This window comes from Pan paniscus, chromosome 5 (assembly GCF_029289425.2).
Source record: "Pan paniscus chromosome 5, NHGRI_mPanPan1-v2.0_pri, whole genome shotgun sequence".
Lineage (NCBI taxonomy): Eukaryota > Metazoa > Chordata > Mammalia > Primates > Hominidae > Pan > Pan paniscus.
This window is the reverse complement of record NC_073254.2, coordinates 13,354,887-13,375,343: the sequence shown is the minus strand read 5'-3', so window position 1 is coordinate 13,375,343 and position 20,457 is coordinate 13,354,887.

The following is a 20,457-nucleotide window of genomic DNA, read 5'->3' as shown; positions in this document are numbered from 1 at the left end:
GTGTAGATATTTCCATGTTATACACATGGCGGTGTAGATATTTCCATGTTTATATAGATGGTGGTGTAGATATTACCATGTTTATACAGATAGCGGTGTAGATATTTCCATGTTTATACAGATCGCAGTGTAGATATTTCCATGTTTATACAGATAGCGGTGTAGGTATTTCCATGTTTATACAGATAGCGGTGTAGGTATTTCCATGTTTATACAGATAGCTGTGTACATATTTCCATTTTTATAGAGATAGCGGTTTTGATATTTCATATTTATACAGATAGCGGTGTAGATATTTCCATGTTTATACTGATTGCGGTGTAGATATTTCCATGTTTATACAGATAGCGGCGTAGATATTTCCACGTTTATACAGATGGCGGTGCAGATATTTCCATCTTTCTGCAAATGGCAGTGTAGCTATTTCCATGTTTATAGAGATGGCGGTGTATATATTTCCGTGTTTATATAGATGGCAATGTAGATATTTTCTTGTTTATGTAGATGGCGTTGTAGATATCTCCATGTTTAAAGAGATGGCAGTGTATATATTTCCATGTTGATGGAGATAGCGGTGTAGATATTTCCATGTTTATAGAGATAGCGGTGTAGTTATTGCCATGTTTATAGAGATAGCGTTGTAGATATTTCCATATTTCTACAGATGACTGTGTAGATATTTCCATGTTCGTACAGATGGCAGTGTAGATATTTCCATGTTTATAGAGATAGCGGTGTAGATATTTTCATGTTTAAACAGATTGGGTTGGAGATATGTCCATGTTTATACAGATAGCAATGGAGATATTTCCACGTTAAGACACATAGCGGTGTAGATATTTTCATGTTTATACAGATAGCGGTGTAGATATTTCCATGTTTATACAGATGGCTGTGTCGATATTTCCATGTTTATGCAGAGTTCTCTGTAGATATTTCCATGTTTATATAGATGACAGTGTAGATATTTCCAGGTTTATACAGATGACTGTGTAGATATTTCCATGTTAATACAGATGGCGGTGTAGATATTTCCATGTTTATAGAGACAGCGGTGTTGATATTTCCATGTTTATTGAGATAGCGGTGTAAATATTTCCATATTTTTACAGATAGTGGTGTAGATATTTCCATGTTTTTACAGATAGCGGTGTAGTTATTTCCATCTTTATTCAGAGAGTGCTGTACATATTTCCATGTTTATACACATCGCTGTGTAGATATTTCCATGTTTATACAGATAACGTTGCAGATATTTCCATCTTTATAAACCGGTGGTGTAGATATTTTCATATTCCTACACATGACTGTGTAGTTATTTCCATGTTTATACAGATGGCGGTGTAGATACTTCCATATTTATAGACATATCATTGTAGATATTTCCAGGTTTATACAGATCGTGGTGTAGATATTTCCATGTTTATACAGATACAGGTGTAGATATTTCCATGTTTATACAGACTGCAGTGTAGGTATTTCTATGTTTATACAGATAGCAGTGTAGATATTTCCATGTATGTACAGATGGCGGTGTTGATATTTCCATCTGTACACAGATTTCCGTGTAGATATTTCCATCTTTATACAGATGGCGTTGTAGATATTTCCATGGATATGCAGATGGCGGTGTGGATATTTCCATGTTTATAGAGATAGCGCTGTAGGTATTTCCATGTTTATAGACATAGCGGTGTAGATATTTCCATGTTTATGCAGACTGCAGTGTCGGTATTTCTATGTTTATAAGATAGCGGTGTAGATATTTCCATGTTTGTACAGATGGCGGTGTTGATATTTCCATCTGTACACAGATTGCCGTGTAGGTATTTCCATCTTTAAACAGATGGCATTGTATATATTTCCATGGATATGCAGATGGCGGTGTAGGTATTTCCATGTTTATAGACATAGCGGTGTAGGTATTTCCATGTTTTTATAGATGGCGTTGTAGATATTTCCATGTTTATACCGATAGCGGTGTTGGTATTTCCACGTTTATACAATAGCGATGTAGATATTTCCATGTTTATACAGCTCGCGGTGCAGATATTTATATCTTTATACAGATGGCATTATAGATATTTCCTTATTCACACAGATGGCGGTGTAGATGTTTCCATGTTTATACAGATGGCGGAGTAGTTAGTTCCATGTTTATGGAGATGGCAGTGTAGATATTTTCATGCTATAGAGATGGCGGTGTAGATATTTCCATGCTTATAGAGATAGCAGTGTAGATATTTACATGTTTATATAGATGGCTGTGTAGATATTTCCATGTGTATACAGATGGCATTGTAGATATTTCCATGTTTATATAGATGACTGTATAGGTATTTCCATGTTTTTACCGATGGCAGTGCTGATATTTCCTTGTTTATACAGATAGCGGTGCAGATATTTCCATGTATTAACAGATGTCTCTGTACATATTTCCATGTTTAAACAGATGGTGGTGTAGATATTTCCTTGTTTATACAAATAGTGGTGTATTTATTTCCATGTTTATACAGATAGCAGTGTAGGTATTTCCATGTATATACAGACGGCTCTGTAGATATTTCCATGTTTATACAGATGGCTGTGTAGATATTTCCATGTTTAAACAGATGACCTTGTAGGTATTTCCATGTTTATATTGATTGCGGTGTAGATATTTCCATGTTTATAGAGATAGCTGTGTAGATATTTCCATGTTTATACAGATAGCGGTGTAGATATTTCCATGTTATACAGATCACGGTGTAGATATTTCCATGTTATACAGAACGCGGTGTAGATATTTCCATGTTCCTACACATGACTGTGTTGGTATTTCCATGTTTATACAGATGGCTTTGTAGATATTTCCATGTTTATAGAGATAGCGGTGTAGATATTTCCATGTTTGTACAGATGGCGGTGTTGATATTTCCATGTTTATACAGATGGCTGTGTAGATATTTCCATGTTTATACAGACCGCAGTGTAGATATTTCCATGTTTATACAGATGGCGGTGTAGATATTTCCATGTTTATAGAGATAGCGGTGTAGGTATTTCCATATTTATACAGATAACGGTGTACATATTTTCATGTTTATACAGATAGCAGTGTAAATATTTCCATGTTTATACAGATCATGGTGTAGATATTTCCATGTTTATAGAGATAGCGGTGTAGAAATTTCCATGTTTATACAGATAGCGGTTTAGATATTTCCATGTTTATACAGGCTGCGGTGTAGATATTTCCATGTTTATACAGAGAGCGGTGTAGATATTTCCATCTTTGTACAGATGGCGGTGTTGATATTTCCATGTTTATACAGATGGCTGTGTAGATATTTCCATGTTTATAAAGATGACTTTGTAGGTATTTCCATGTTTATACAGATGGCGGTGTAGATATTTCCATGTTTATACAGATGGCGGTGTAGATATTTCCATGTTTATACACATGGCGGTGTAGATATTAACATGTTTATATAGATGGTGGCGTAGATATTACCAAGTTTATACAGATAGCGGTGTAGATGTTTCCATGTTTATACAGATCGTGGTGAAGATATTTCCATGTTTATACAGATCGCGGTGTAGATATTTCCATGTTCATACAGATCGCGGTGTACATATTTCCATGTTTATACAGATAGCAGTGTAGGTATTTCCATGTTTATACAGATAGCTGTGTAGATATTTCCATGTTTATACAGATGGCGGTGTAGATATTTCCATGTTTATAGAGATGGCGGTGTAGATATTTCCATGTTCATAGAGATAGCGGTGTAGATATATCCATGTTCATAGAGACAGCAGTGGGGATTTTTCCATGTTTATACAGATAGCTGTGTAGATATTTCCATTTTTATAGAGATAGCTGTTTTGATATTTCATATTTATACAGATAGCGGTGTAGATATTTCCATGTTTATACAGATTGCGGTGTAGATATTTCCATGTTTATACAGATAGTGGTGTAGATATTTCCACGTTTATACAGATGGCGGTGCAGATATTTCCATCTTTCTGCAAATGGCAGTGTAGATATTTCCATGTTTATAGAGATGGCTGTGTATATATTTCCATGTTTATATAGATGGCAATGTAGACATTTTCTTGTTTATGTAGATGGCGTTGTAGATATCTCCATGTTTAAAGATATGGCGGTGTATATATTTCCATGTTAATGGAGATAGCGGTTTAGATATTTCCATGTTTATAGAGATAGCGGTGTAGTTATTGCCATGTTTATAGAGATAGCGTTGTAGATATTTCCATATTTCTACAGATGACTGTGTAGATATTTCCATGTTCGTACAGAAGGCAGTGTAAATATTTCCATGTTTATAGAGATAGCGGTGTAGAATTTTCATCTTTATACAGATTGGGGTGGATGTATGTCCATGTTTATACATATCGCAATGGAGATATTTCCACGTTAATACACATAGCGGTGTAGATATTTCCATGTTTATACAGATAGCGGTGTAGATATTTCCATGTTTATACAGATGGCTGTGTCGATATTTCCATGTTTATGCAGAGTTCTCTGTAGATATTTCCATGTTTATATAGATGACAGTGTAGATATTTCCAGGTTTATACAGATGACTGTGTAGATATTTCCATGTTAATACAGATGGCGGTGTAGATATTTCCATGTTTATAGAGATAGCGGTGTAGATATTTCCATGTTTATTGAGATAGCGGTGTAAATATTTCCATATTTTTACAGATAGCGGTGTAGTTATTTCCATCTTTATTCAGAGAGTGCTGTACATATTTCCATGTTTATACGCATCCCTCTGTAGATATTTCCATGTTTATACACATAACGTTGTAGATATTTCCATCTTTATAAAACGGTGGTGTAGATATTTTCATGTTCCTACACATGACTGTGTAGTTATTTCCATGTTTATATAGAAGGCAGTGTAGATACTTCCATATTTATAGAGATAGCATTGTAGATATTTCCAGGTTTATACAGATCGTGGTGTAGATATTTCCATGTTTAGACAGATACAGGTGTAGATATTTCCATGTTTATACAGACTACAGTGTAGGTATTTCTATGTTTATACAGATAGCAGTGTAGATATTTCCATGTATGTACAGATGGCGGTGTTGATATTTCCATCTGTACACAGATTTCCGTGTAGATATTTCCATCTTTATACAGATAGCGTTGTAGATACTTCCATGGATATGCAGATGGCGGTGTGGATATTTCCATGTTTATAGAGATAGCTGTGTAGGTATTTCCATGTTTATAGACATAGCGGTGTAGATATTTCCATGTTTATACAGACTGCAGTGTCGGTATTTCTATGTTTATAAGATAGCGGTGTAGATATTTCCATGTTTGTACAGATGGCGGTGTTGATATTTCCATCTGTACACAGATTGCCGTGTAGATATTTCCATCTTTATACAGATGGCATTGTATATATTGCCATGGATATGCAGATGGCGGTGTAGGTATTTCCATGTTTATAGACATAGCGGTGTAGGTATTTCCATGTTTATATAGATGGCGTTGTAGATATTTCCATGTTTATACCGATAGCGGTGTTGGTATTTCCACGTTTATACAGATAGCGATGTAGATATTTCCATGTTTATACAGCTCGCGGTGCAGATATTTATATCTTTATACAGATAGCATTATAGATATTTCCTTATTCACACAGATGGCGGTGTAGATGTTTCCATGTTTATACAGATGGCGGAGTAGTTAGTTCCATGTTTATGGAGATGGCAGTGTAGATATTTTCATGTTTATAGAGATGGCGGTGTAGATATTTCCATGCTTATAGAGATAGCAGTGTAGATATTTACATGTTTATACAGATGGCTGTGTAGATATTTCCATGTGTATACAGATGGCATTGTAGACATTTCCATGTTTATACAGATGACTGTATAGGTATTTCCATGTTTTTACCGATGGCAGTGCTGATATTTCCTTGTTTATACAGATAGCGGTGTAGATATTTCCATGTATAAACAGATGTCTCTGTAGATATTTCCATGTTTAAACAGATGGTGGTGTAGATATTTCCTTGTTTATACAAATAGTGGTGTATTTATTTCCATGTTTATACAGATAGCAGTGTAGATATTTCCATGTATATAAAGACGGCTCTGTAGATATTTCCATGTTTATACAGATGGCTGTGTAGATATTTCCATGTTTAAACAGATGACTTTGTAGGTATTTCCATGTTTATATAGATTGCGGTGTAGATATTTCCATGTTTATTGAGATAGCTGGGTAGATATTTCCATGTTTATACAGATAGCGGTGTTGATATTTCCATGTTATACAGATCGCGGTGTAGATATTTCCATGTTTATACAGATCACGGTGTAGATATTTCCATGTTCCTACACATGACTGTCTGGTATTTCCATGTTTATACAGATGGCTTTGTTGATATTTCCATCTTTATAGAGATAGCGGTGTAGATATTTCCATGTTTATACAGATAGCAGTGTAAATATTTCCATGTTTATACAGATCATGGTGTAGAAATTTCCATGTTTATACAGACCGCAGTGTAGATATTTCCATGTTTATACAGATGGCGGTGTAGAAATTTCCATGTTTATAGAGATAGCAGTGTAGGTATTTCCATATTTTTACAGATGACGGTGTACATATTTTCATGTTTATACAGATAGCAGTGTAAATATTTCCATGTTTATACAGATCACGGTGTAGATATTTCCATGTTTATAGAGATAGCGGTGTAGATATTTCCATGTTTATACAGATAGCGGTTTAGATATTTCCATGTTTATACAGGCTGCGGTGTAGATATTTCCATGTTTATACAGATAGGGGTGTACATATTTCCATGTTTATAGAGTTGGCGTTGTAGATTTTCCATGTTTATACAGATCACGGTGTAGATATTTGCTTGTTTATACAAATAGCGGTGTAGTTATGCCCATGTTTATACAGATAGCTGTGTAGATATTTCCATGTATATAGAGATGGCTGTGTAGATATTTCCATGTTTATACAGATGGCTGTGTAGATATTTCCATGTTTATACAGATGACTTTGTAGGTATTTCCATGTTTATACAGATGGCGGTGTAGATATTTCCAAGTTTATAGAGATAGCTGTGCAGATATTACCATGTTTATACAGATGGCTGTGTAGATATTTCCATGTTTATACAGATGACTTTGTAGGTATTTCCATGTTTATACAGATGGCGGTGTAGATATTTCCATGTTTATAGAGATAGCTGTGTAGATATTTCCATTTTTATACAGATGGCAGTGTAGATATTTCCATATTTATACTGATGACTTTGTAGGTATTTCCATGTTTAAACAGATGGCGGTGTGGATATTTCCATGTTTATAGAGATAACTGTGTAGATATTTCCATGATTATACAGATAGCGGTGTAGATATTTCCATTTTTACACAGATCGCGGTGTAGATATTTCCATGTTTATACAGATTGCGGTGTAGATATTTCCATGTTTTTACAGACATCGGTGTAGATATTTCCATGTTTACACAGATTGCGGTGTAGATATTTCCATCTTTCTACAGAAGGCATTGTAGATATTTCCATGTTTATACAGATGGCGGTGAAGATATTTCCATGTTTATATAGATGATGGTGTAGATATTACCATGTTTATACATATAGCGGTGTAGATATTTCCATGTTTATACAGATCGTTGTGAAGATATTTCCATGTTTATACAGATCGCGGTGTAGACATTTCCATGTTTATACAGATCGCGGTGTAGATATTTCCATGTTTCTACAGATAGCGGTGTTGATATTTCCATGTTTATACTGATCGTGGTGTAGATATTTCCATGTTTATAGAGATGGTGGTGTAGATATTTCCATGTTCATAGAGATAGCGGTGTTGATTTTTCCATGTATATAGAGATAGCGGTGTGGATATTTCCATGTTTATACAGATAGGGGTGTAGATATTTCCATGTTTATAGAGTTGGCGGTGTAGATTTTCCATGTTTATACAGATCACGGTGTAGATATTTGCTTGTTTATACAAATAGCGGTGTAGTTATGCCCATGTTTATACAGATAGCTGTGTAGATATTTCCATGTATGTACAGATGGCTGTGTAGATATTTCCATGTTTATACAGATGGCTGTGTAGGTATTTCCATGTTTATACAGATGACTTTGTAGGTATTTCCATGTTTATACAGATGGCGGTGTAGATATTTCCAAGTTTATAGAGATAGCTGTGTAGATATTACCATGTTTATACAGATGGCGGTGTAGATATTTCCATGTTTATAGAGATAGCTGTGTAGATATTTCCATGTTTATACAGATCGCGGTGTAGATATTTCCATCTTTATACAGATCGCGGTGTACATATTTCCATGTTTATACAGATAGCGGTGTAGGTATTTCCATGTTTTTACAGATATCGGTGTAGATATTTCCATGTTTACACAGATTGCGGTGTAGATATTTCCATCTTTCTACAGATGGCATTGTAGATACTTCCATGTTTATACAGATGTCGGTGTAGATATTTCCATGTTTATATAGATGGTGGTGTAGATATTACCATGTTTATTCAGATAGCTTTGTACATATTTCCATCTTTATACAGATCGTGGTGAAGATATTTCCATGTTTATACAGATCGCGGTGTAGATATTTCCATGTTTATACAGATCGCGGTGTAGATATATCCATGTTTACACAGATAGCAGTGTAGATATTTCCATGTTTATAGAGATAGCGGTGTAGATATTTCCATGTTTATAGAGATAGCGGTGTAGGTATATCCATGTTTATAGACATAGCGGTGTAGCTATTTCCATGTTTATGTAGATGGCTTTGTAGATATTTCCATGTTTATAGCGATAGCGGTGTTGGTATTTCCACGTTTATACTGATAGCGATGTAGATATTTCCATGTTTACACAGCTCGCGGGGCAGATATTTATATCTTTATACAGATGGCATTGTAGATATTTCCTTTTTCACACAGATGGCGGTGTAGATGTTTCCATGTTTATACAGATGGCGGAGTAGTTAATTCCATGTTTATGGAGATGGCAGTGTAGATATTTTCATGTTTATAGAGATGGTGGTGAAGATATTTAGATGTTTATAGAGATAGCAGTGTAGATATTTACATGTTTATACTGATGGCTGTGTAGATATTTCCATGTGTATACAGATGGCATTGTAGATATTTCCATGTTTCCATGTTTATACAGATGACTGTTTAGGGATTTCCATGTTTTACAGATGGTAGTGCAGATATTTTCATGTTTATAGAGATAGTGGTGTAGATATTTCCATGTTTGTACAGATGGCGGTGCTGATATTTCCATCTATACACAGATGGCCGTGTAGATATTTCCATGTTTATACAGATGGCGGCGTATATATTTCCATGGACATGCAGATTGCGGTGTAGATATTTCCATGTTTATACAGATAGCGGTGTAGATATTTCCATGTTTACACAGATGGTGGTGTAGATATTTCCGTGTTTATACACATGGCGGAGTAGATACTTCCATCTTTATGGAGATGGCAGTGTAGATATTTCCAAGTTTATTGAGATAGCTGTGTAGACATTTCCATGTTTATACAGATAGCGGTGTAGATATTTCCATGTTCATACAGATCATGGTGTAGATATTTCCATGTTTATACAGATCGCGGTGAAGATATTTCCATGTTTATACAGATAGCGGTGTAGAAATTTCCATGTTTTTACAGATATCGGTGTAGATATTTCAATGTTTACAAAGATTGCTTTGTAGATATTTTCATGTTTATAGAGATGGCGGTGTAGATATTTCCATATTTAGAGAGATAGCGGTGTACATATTTCCATCTTTCTACAGATGGCAGTGTAGATATTTCCGTGTTTATACAGATGGCCGTGTAGATATTTCCATATTTATACAGATGTCTGTGTAGATATTACCATGTGTATACAGATGGTATCGTAGTTATTTCCATGTATATACAGATGGTGGTGTAGATATTTCCATGTTTATTCAGATGACTGTGTAGATACTTCCATGTTTTTACAGATGGCAGTGTAGATATTTCAATGTTTATAGAGATGGCGCTGTAGATATTTCTATGTTTAAACAGATAACGGTAGATATTTCCATGTTTATACAGACAGCAGTGGAGATATTTCCATGTTTATACACATAGCGGTGTACATATTTCCATGTTTATAGAAACAGCGGTGTAGGTATTTCCATGTTTATACAGATAGCGGAGCAGATATTTTCATGTTTACACAGATGCCTATGCAGATATTTCCATATTTATGCAGAGGGCTGTGTAGATATTTCTATGTTTATACAGATGGCAGTGTAGATATTTCCATGTTCCTACACATGACTGTGTAGGTATTTCCATCTTTATACAGATGGCTTTGTAGATATTTCCATGTTTATAGAGATAGCGTTGCAGATATTTCGATGTTTATACAAATAACGCTGTTTATATTTCCATGTTTATACAGATCGTGGTGTAGATATTTCCATGTTTATACAGATCGCGGTGTAGATATTTCCATGTTTATACAGATGGCGGTGTAGATATTTCCATGTTTATACAGATAGCGGTGTAGATATTTCCATGTTTTTACAGATATCGGTGTAGATATTTCCATGTTTACAAAGATTGCGTTGTAGATATTTCCATCTTTCTACAGATGGCATTGTAGATATTTCCATGTTTATACAGATGGCGGTGTAGATATTTCCATGTTTTTACAGATATCGGTGTAGATATTTCCATGTTTACAAAGATTGCGTTGTAGATATTTCCATCTTTCTACAGATGGCATTGTAGATATTTCCATGTTTATACAGATGGCGGTGTAGATATTTCCATGTTTATACAGATAGCGGTGTAGATATTTCCATGTTTATACAGATCGTGGTGAAGATATTTCCATGTTTTACAGATCGTGGTGTAGATATTTCCATGTTTATACAGATAGCGGAGTAGATATTTCCATGTTTATACAGATGGTGGTGTAGATATTTCCATGTTTATAGAGATAGCGGTGTAGGTATTTCCATGTTTATAGACATAGCGGTGTAGATCTTTTCATGTTTATATAGATGGCGTTGTAGATATTTCCATTTTTATAGTGATAGCGGTGTTGGTATTTCCACGTTTATACAGATAGCGATCTACATATTTCCATGTTTATACAGCTCGCGGTGCAGATATTTATATCTTTATACAGAAGGCTTTGTAGATATTTCCATGTATATAGAGATAGCGGTGCAGATATTTCCATGTTTATACAGATAACGCTGTATATATTTCCATGTTTATACAGATCGTGGTGTAGATATTTCTATGTTTATACAGATAGCGGTGTAGATATTTCCATGTTTTTACAGATATCGGTGTAGATATTTCCATGTTTACAAAGATTGCGTTGTAGATATTTCCATCTTTCTACAGATGGCATTGTAGATATTTCCATGTTTATACAGATGGCGGTGTAGATATTTCCATGTTTATACAGATAGCGGTGTAGATATTTCCATGTTTATACAGATCGTGGTGAAGATATTTCCATGTTTTACAGATCGTGGTGTAGATATTTCCATGTTTATACAGATAGCGGAGTAGATATTTCCATGTTTATACAGATGGTGGTGTAGATATTTCCATGTTTATAGAGATAGCGGTGTAGGTATTTCCATGTTTATAGACATAGCGGTGTAGATCTTTTCATGTTTCTATAGATGGCGTTGTAGATATTTCCATTTTTATAGTGATAGCGTTGTTGGTATTTCCACGTTTATACAGATAGCGATCTAGATATTTCCATGTTTACACAGCTCACGGTGCAGATATTTATATCTTTATACAGATGGCTTTGTAGATATTTCCATGTATATAGAGATAGCGGTGCAGATATTTCCATGTTTATACAGATAACGCTGTATATATTTCCATGTTTATACAGATCGTGGTGTAGATATTTCTATGTTTATACAGATACCTGTGTAGATATTTCCATGTTTATACAGACCGCAGTGTAGGTAATTCCATGTTTATAGAGATAGCAGTGTAGATATTTTCATGTTTGTACAGATGGCGGTGTTGATGTTTCCATCTATACACAGATTGCTGTGTAGGTATTTCCATGTGTATACAGAAGGCGTTGTAGATATTTCCATGTTTATACAGATGGTGGTGTAGATATTTCCATGTTTACACAGATGACTGTATAGGTATTTCCATGTTTACACAGATGGTGGTGTAGATATTTCCATATTTACAGAGATAGCGGTGTAGATATTTCCATATTTATACAGATAACTGTGTAGAAATTTCCATGTTTATACAGATAGCGGTGTAAATATTTCCATGTTTATACAGATCACGGTGTAGATATTTTCATGTTTATAGAGATAGCGGTGTAGATATTTCAATGTTTATACAGATAGCGGTGTAGATATTTCCATGTATATACAGATGGATGTGTAGATATTTCCATGTTTATACAGATGACTTTGTAGGTATTTCTATGTTTATAGAGATGGCGGTGTAGATATTTCCATGTTTGTAGAGATAGCTGTGTAGATATTTTCATGTTTATACAGATAGCGATGTTGATATTTCCATGTTTATACAGATAGCGGTGTAGATATTTCCATGTTTATACAGATCACGGTGAAGATATTTCCATGTTTATACAGATAGCGGTGTAGATATTTCCATGTTTATACAGATAGCGGTGTAGATATTTCCATGTTTACAAAGACTGCGGTGTAGATATTTCCATCTTTCTACAGATGGCATTGTAGATATTTCCATGTTTATACAGATGGCGGTGTAGATATTTCCATGTTTATATAGATGGTGGTGTAGATATAACCATGTTTATACAGATAGCGGTGTAGGTATTTCCATGTTTATACAGATCGTGGTGAAGATATTTCCATGTTTATACAGATCACGGTGTAGATATTTCCATGTTTAAGCAGATCGCGGTGTAGATATTTCCATGTTTATACAGATAGCGGTGTAGATATTTCCAGGTTTATACAGATAGTGGTGTAGATATTTCCATGTATATAGAGATAGCGGTGTAGGTATTTCCATGTTTATAGACATAGCGGTGTAGATCTTTTCATGTTTATATAGATGGCGTTGTAGATATTTCCATGTTTATACCGATAGCGATGTTGGTATTTCCACGTTTATACAGATAGCGATGTAGATATTTCCATGTTTATACAGCTCGCGGTGCAGATATCTATATCTTTATACTGATGGCATTGTTGATATTTCCTTATTCACACAGATGGCAGTGTAGATGTTTCCGTGTTTATAAAGATGGCGAAGTAGTTAGCTCCATGTTTATGGAGATGGCAGTGTAGATATTTTCCTGTTTATAGAGATGGTGGTGTCGATATTTCCATGTATATAGAGATAGCAGTGTAGATATTGACATGTTTATACAGATGGCTGTGTAGATATTTCCATGTGTATACAGATGGCATTGTAGATATTTCCATGTTTATACAGATGACTGTATAGGTATTTCCATGTTTTTACAGATGGCAGTGCAGATATTACCATGTTTATAGAGATAGCGATGTAGATATTTCCATGTTTGTACAGATGGCGGTGTTGATATTTCCATCTATACACAGGTGCCCGTGTAGATATTTCCATGTTTATACAGATGGTGGCATAGTTATTTCCATGGACATGCAGATTGCGGTGTAGATATTTCCATGTTTATACAGATAGCGGTGTAGATATTTCCATGTTTACACAGATGGTGGTGTAGATATTTCCGTGTTTATACACGTGGCGGAGTAGATACTTCCATCTTTATGGAGATGGCAGTGTAGATATTTTCATGTTTATAGAGATGGCGGTGTAGATATTTCCATAATTAGAGAGATAGCGTTGTACATATTTCCATCTTTCTACAGATGGCAGAGTAGATATCTCCATGTTTATACAGATGGCCGTGTAGATATTTCCATATTTATACAGATGTCTGTGTAGATATTTCTATGTGTATACAGGTGGTATTGTAGTTATTTCCATGTATATACAGATGGTGGTGTAGATATTTCCATGTTTATTCAGATGACTGTGTAGATATTTCCATGTTTTTACAGATGGCATTGTTGATATTTCAATGTTTAAAGAGATGGCGCTGTAGATATTTCCATGTTTAAACAGATAACGGTGGAGATATTTCCATGTTTATACAGACAGCAGTGGAGATATTTCCATGTTTATACACATAGCGGTGTACATATTTCCATGTTTATAGAAACAGCGGTGTAGGTATTTCCATGTTTATACAGATAGCGGAGCAGATATTTCCATGTTTACACAGATGCCTATGCAGATATTTCCATATTTATACAGAGGGCTGTGTAGATATTTCTATGTTTATACAGATGGCAGTGTAGATATTTCCATGTTCCTACACATGAATGTGTAGGTATTTCCATCTTTATACAGATGGCTTTGTAGATATTTCCATGTTTATAGAGATAGCGTTGCAGATATTTCAATGTTTATACAGATAACGCTGTTTATATTTCCATTTTTATACAGATCGTGGTGTAGATATTTCCATGTTTATACAGATACCGGTGTAGATATTTCCATGTTTATACAGACCGCATTGTAGATAATTCCATGTTTATAGAGATAGCAGTGTAGATATTTTCATGTTTGTACAGATGGCGGTGTTGGTGTTTCCATCTATACACAGATTGCCGTGTAGGTATTTCCATGTGTATACAGATGGCATTGTAGATATTTGATGTTTATACAGATGGTGGTGTAGATATTTCCATGTTTACACAGATTACTGTATAGGTATTTCCATGTTTATACAGATGGCGGTGTAGATATTTCCATGTTTATAGAGATAGCGGTGTAGACATTTCCATATTTATACAGATAACGGTGTAAGAATTTCCATGTTTATACAGATTGCGGTTTAAATATTTCCATGTTTATACAGATCACGGTGTAGATATTTCCATGTTTATAGAGATAGCGGTGTAGACATTTCCATATTAATACAGAAAACGGTGTAGAAATTTCCATGTTTATACAGATTGCGGTTTAAATATTTCCATGTTTATACAGATCACGGTGTAGATATTTCCATGTTTATACAGATAGCGGTGTAGATATTTCCATGTTTATACAGATAGCGATGTAGATATTTCCATGTTTATACAGACCGCGGTGTAGATATTTCCATGTTTATAAAGATAGCGGTGCAGATATTTCCATGTTTGTACAGATGGCGGTGTTGAAATTTCCATCTGTACACAGATGAACGTGTAGATATTTCCATGTTTATATAGATGGCGGCGCAGACATTTCCATGGATATGTAGATGGCGGTGTAGGTATTTCCATGTTTATACAGATAGCGGTGTTGTTATTTCCATGTTTATATAGATAGCGGTGTAGTTATTTCCATGTTTATACAGATGGCTGTGTAGATATTTCCATGTGTATACAGATGGCAGTGTAGATATTTCCATTTTTATACATATAGCGGTGTTGATAATTCCATGTTAACAGATATAGCGGTAAAGATATTTCCACCTTTACACAGATTGCGGTGTAGACATTGCAAATTTTACACAGATAGCGGTGTAGATATTTCCAAGTTTACACAGATACCTGTGTCGATATTTCCATGTTTACAGAGATATCATTTTAGATATTTCCACGTTTATACAGATAGCGATGAAGATATTTCCATGTTTATACAGCTCGCGGGGCAGATATTTATATCTTTATACAGATGGCATTGTAGATATTTCCTTATTCACACTGATGAAGGTGTAGATGTTTCCATGTTTATACAGATGGCGGAGTAGTTAGTTCCATGTTTATGGAGATGGCAGTGTAGATATTTTCATGTTTATAGAGATTGCGTTGTAGATATTTCCATGTATATAGAGATAGCAGTGTAGATATTTACATGTTTACACAGATGGCTGTGTAGATATTTACATGCGTATACAGATGGCATTGTAGATATTTCCATGTTTATACACATGATTGTATAGGTATTTCCATGTTTTTACAGATGGCAGTGCAGATATTTCCATGTTTATAGAGATAGCGGTGTAGATATTTCCGTGTTTGTACAGATGTCGGTGTTGATATTTCCATCTATACACAGATGGCCGTGTAGATATTCCCATGTTTATACAGATGGCGGCGTATATATTTCCATGTTTACACAGGTGGTGGTGTAGATATTTCCGTGTTTATACACATGGCGGATTAGATACTTCCATCTTTATGGAGATGGCAGTGTAGATATTTTCATGTTTATAGAGATGGCGCTGTAGATATTTCCATGTTTATAGAGATAGCAGTGTAGATATTTACATGTTTATACAGATGGCTTTGTAGATATTTCCATGTGTATACAGATGGCATTGTAGATATTTCCATGTTTATACAGATGACTGTATTGGTATTTCCATGTTTATAGAGATAGAGGTGTAGATATTTCCATGGATATGCAGATGGCGGTGGAGATATTTCCATGTTTATACAGATAGCGGTGTAGATATTTCCATGTTTACACAGATGGTGGTGTAGATATTTCCGTGTTTATACTTATGGCGCAGTAGATACTTCCATCTTTACGGAGATGGCAGTGTAGATATTTTCATGTTTATAGAGATGACGGTGTAGAAATTACCATGTTTATACAGATAGCGGTGTAAATATTTCCATGTTTATACAAGTCACGGTGTAGATATTTCCTTGTTCATACAAATAGCGGTGTAGTTATTTCCATGTTTATACAGATAGTGGTGTAGCTATTTCCATGTATATACAGATGGCTGTGTAGATATTTCCATGTTTATACAGATGGCTTTGTAGATATTTCCATGTTTATACAGATGACATTGTAGGTATTTCCATGTTTATACAGATGGCGGTGTAGATATTTCCATGTTTATACAGATGGTGGTGTAGATATTTCCGTGTTTATACACATGGCGGAGTACATACTTCCATCTTTATGGAGATGGCAGTGTAGATATTTTCATGTTTGTAGAGATGGCGGTATAGATATTTCCATATTTATAGAGATAGCGGTGTAGATATTTCCTTCTTTCTACAGATGGCAGTGAAGATATTTCCATGTTTATACAGATGGCGGTGTAGATATTTCCATATTTATACAGATATCTGTGTAGATATTTCCATGTGTATACAGATGGTATTGAAGTTATTTCCATGTTTATACAGATGGTGGTGTAGATATTTCCATGTTTATTCAGATGACTGTGTAGATATTTCCATGTTTTTACAGATGGCAGTGTGGATATTTCAATGTTTATAGAGATGGCGCTGTAGATATTTCCATGTTTATACAGATAACGGTGGAGATATTTCCATGTTTATACAGAGAGCAGTGGAGATATATCCACGTTTATACACATAGCGGTGTACATACTTCCATGTTTATAGAGACAGCGGTGTAGGTATTTCCATGTTTATACAGATAGCTGTACATATATTTCCATGTTTATACAGATGCCTATGCAGATATCTCCATATTTATACAGAGGGCTGTGTAGATATTTCTATGTTTATACAGATGGCAGTGTAGATATTTCCATGTTCCTAAACATGACTGTGTAGGTATTTCCATGTTTATACAGATGGCTTTGTAGATATTTCCATGTCTATAGAGATAGCGGTGCAGATATTTCCATGTTTATACAGATAGCGGTGTATATATTTAAATGTTTATACAGATCGTGGTGTAGATATTTCCATGTTTATACAGATACCGGTGTAGATATTTCCATGTTTATACAGACCGCAGTGTATATATTTCCATGTTTATAGAGATAGCAGTGTAGATATTTCCAAGTTTGTACAGATGGCGGTGTTGATGTTTCCATCTATACACAGATTGCTGTGTAGGTATTTCCATGTGTATACAGATGGCATTGTAGATATTTCCATGTTTATACAGATGGTGATGTAGATATTTCCATGTTTACACAGATGACTGTATAGGTATTTCCATGTTTATACAGATGGCGGTGTAGATATTTCCAAGTTTATAGAGATAGCGGTGTAGATATTTCCATATTTATACAGATAACGGTGTAGAAATTTCCATGTTTATACAGATAGCGGTGTAAATATTTCCATGTTTATACAATTCGCGGTGTAGATATTTCCTTGTTCATACATATAGCGGTGTAGTTATTTCCATGTTTATACAGACAGTGGTGTAGATATTTCCATGTCTATACAGATGGCTGTGTAGATATTTCCATGTTTATACAGACGGCTTTGTAGATATTTCCATGTTCATACAGATGACATTGTAGGTATTTCCATGTTTATACAGATGGCGGTGTAGATATTTCCATGTTTATAGAGATAGCTTTGTAGATATTTACATGTTTATACAGATAGCGGTGTAGAGATTTCCATGTTTATACAGATAGCGGTGTAGAGATTTCCATGTTTATACAGATAGCGGTGTAGATAATTCCATGTTTATAGAGATAACTGTGTAGTTATTTCCATGTTTATAGACATAGCGGTGTAGATATATCCATGTTTATATAGATGGCATTATAGATATTTCTATGTTTATACCGATAGCGGTGTTAGTATTTCCACATTTATACAGATAGCGATGTAGATATTTCCATGTTTATACAGCTCGCGGTGCAGATATTTATATCTCTATACAGATGGCATTGTAGATATGTCCTTATTCACACAGATGGCGGTGTAGATGTTTCCATGTTTATAAAGATGGCGGAGTAGTTAGTTCCATGTTTATGGAGGTGGCAGTGTAGACATTTTCATGTTTATAGAGATGGCGGTGTAGATATTTCCATGTTTATAGAGATAGCAGTGTAGATTTTTACATGTTTATACAGATGGCTGTGTAGATATTTCCATGTGTACACAGATGGCATTGTAGATATTTCCATGTTTATACAGATGACTGTATAGGTATTTCCATGTTTTTACTGATGGCAGTGCAGATATTTCCATGTTTATAGAGATAGCGGTGTAGATATTTCCATGTTTGTACAGATGGCGGTTTTGATATTTCCATCTATACACAGATGGCCGTGTAGATATTTCCATGTTTATACAGATGGCGGCGTAGATATTTTCATGGATATGCAGATGGCGGTGTAGATATTTCCATGTTTATACAGATAGCGGTGTAGATATTTCCATGTTTAAACAGATGGTGGTGTAGATATTTCCGTGTTTATACACATGGCGGAGTAGATACTTCCATCTTTATGGAGATGGCAGTGTAGATATTTTCATGTTTATAGAGATGGCGGTGTAGATATTTCCATATTTATAGAGATAGCGGTGTAGATACTTCCATCTTTCTACAGATGGCGTTGTAGATAATTCCATGTTTATACAGATGGCCGTGTAGATATTTCCATGTGTATACAGATGGTATTGTAGGTATTTCCATGTTTATACAGATGGTGGTGTAGATATTTCCAGGTTTATTCAGATGACTGTGTAGATATTTCCATGTTTTTACAGATGGCAGTGTGGATTTGTCAATGTTTATAGAGATGGCGCTGTAGATATTTCCATGTTTATACAGATAACGGTGGAGATATTTCCATGTTTATACAGAGAGCAGTGGAGATATTTCCATGTTTATACACATAGCGCTGTACATATTTCCATGTTTATAGAGACAGCGGTGAAGGTATTTCCATGTTTATACACATAGCGGTGCAGATATTACCAGGTTTACACAGATGCCTATGCAGATATTTCCATATTTATACAGAGGGCTGTGTAGATATTTCTGTTTATACAGATCGCAGTGTAGATATTTAAATGTTCCTACACATGACTGTGTAGGTATTTCCATGTTTATACAGATGTCTTTGTAGATATTTCCATGTTTATAGAGATAGCGGTGCACACATTTCCATGTTTATACAGATAGCGGTGTATATATTTCCATGTTTATAGAGATCATGGTGTAGATATTTCCATGTTTATACAGACCGCAGTGTAGATATTCCCATGTTTATAGAGATAGCAGTGTAGATATTTCCATGTTTGTACAGATGGCGGTGTTGATGTGTCCATCTATACACAGATTGCTGTATAGGTATTTCCATGTGTATATAGATGGCATTGTAGATATTTCGATGTTTATACAGATGGTGGTGTAGATATTTCCATGTTTACACAGATGACTGTATAGGTATTTCCATGTTTATACAGATGGCGGTGTAGATATTTCCATGTTTATAGAGATAGCGGTGTAGATATTTCCATATTTATACAGATAACGGTGTAGAAATTTCCATGTTTATACAGATAGCGGTGTAAATATTCCCATGTTTATACAAGTCGTGGTGCAGATATTTCCTTGTTTATACA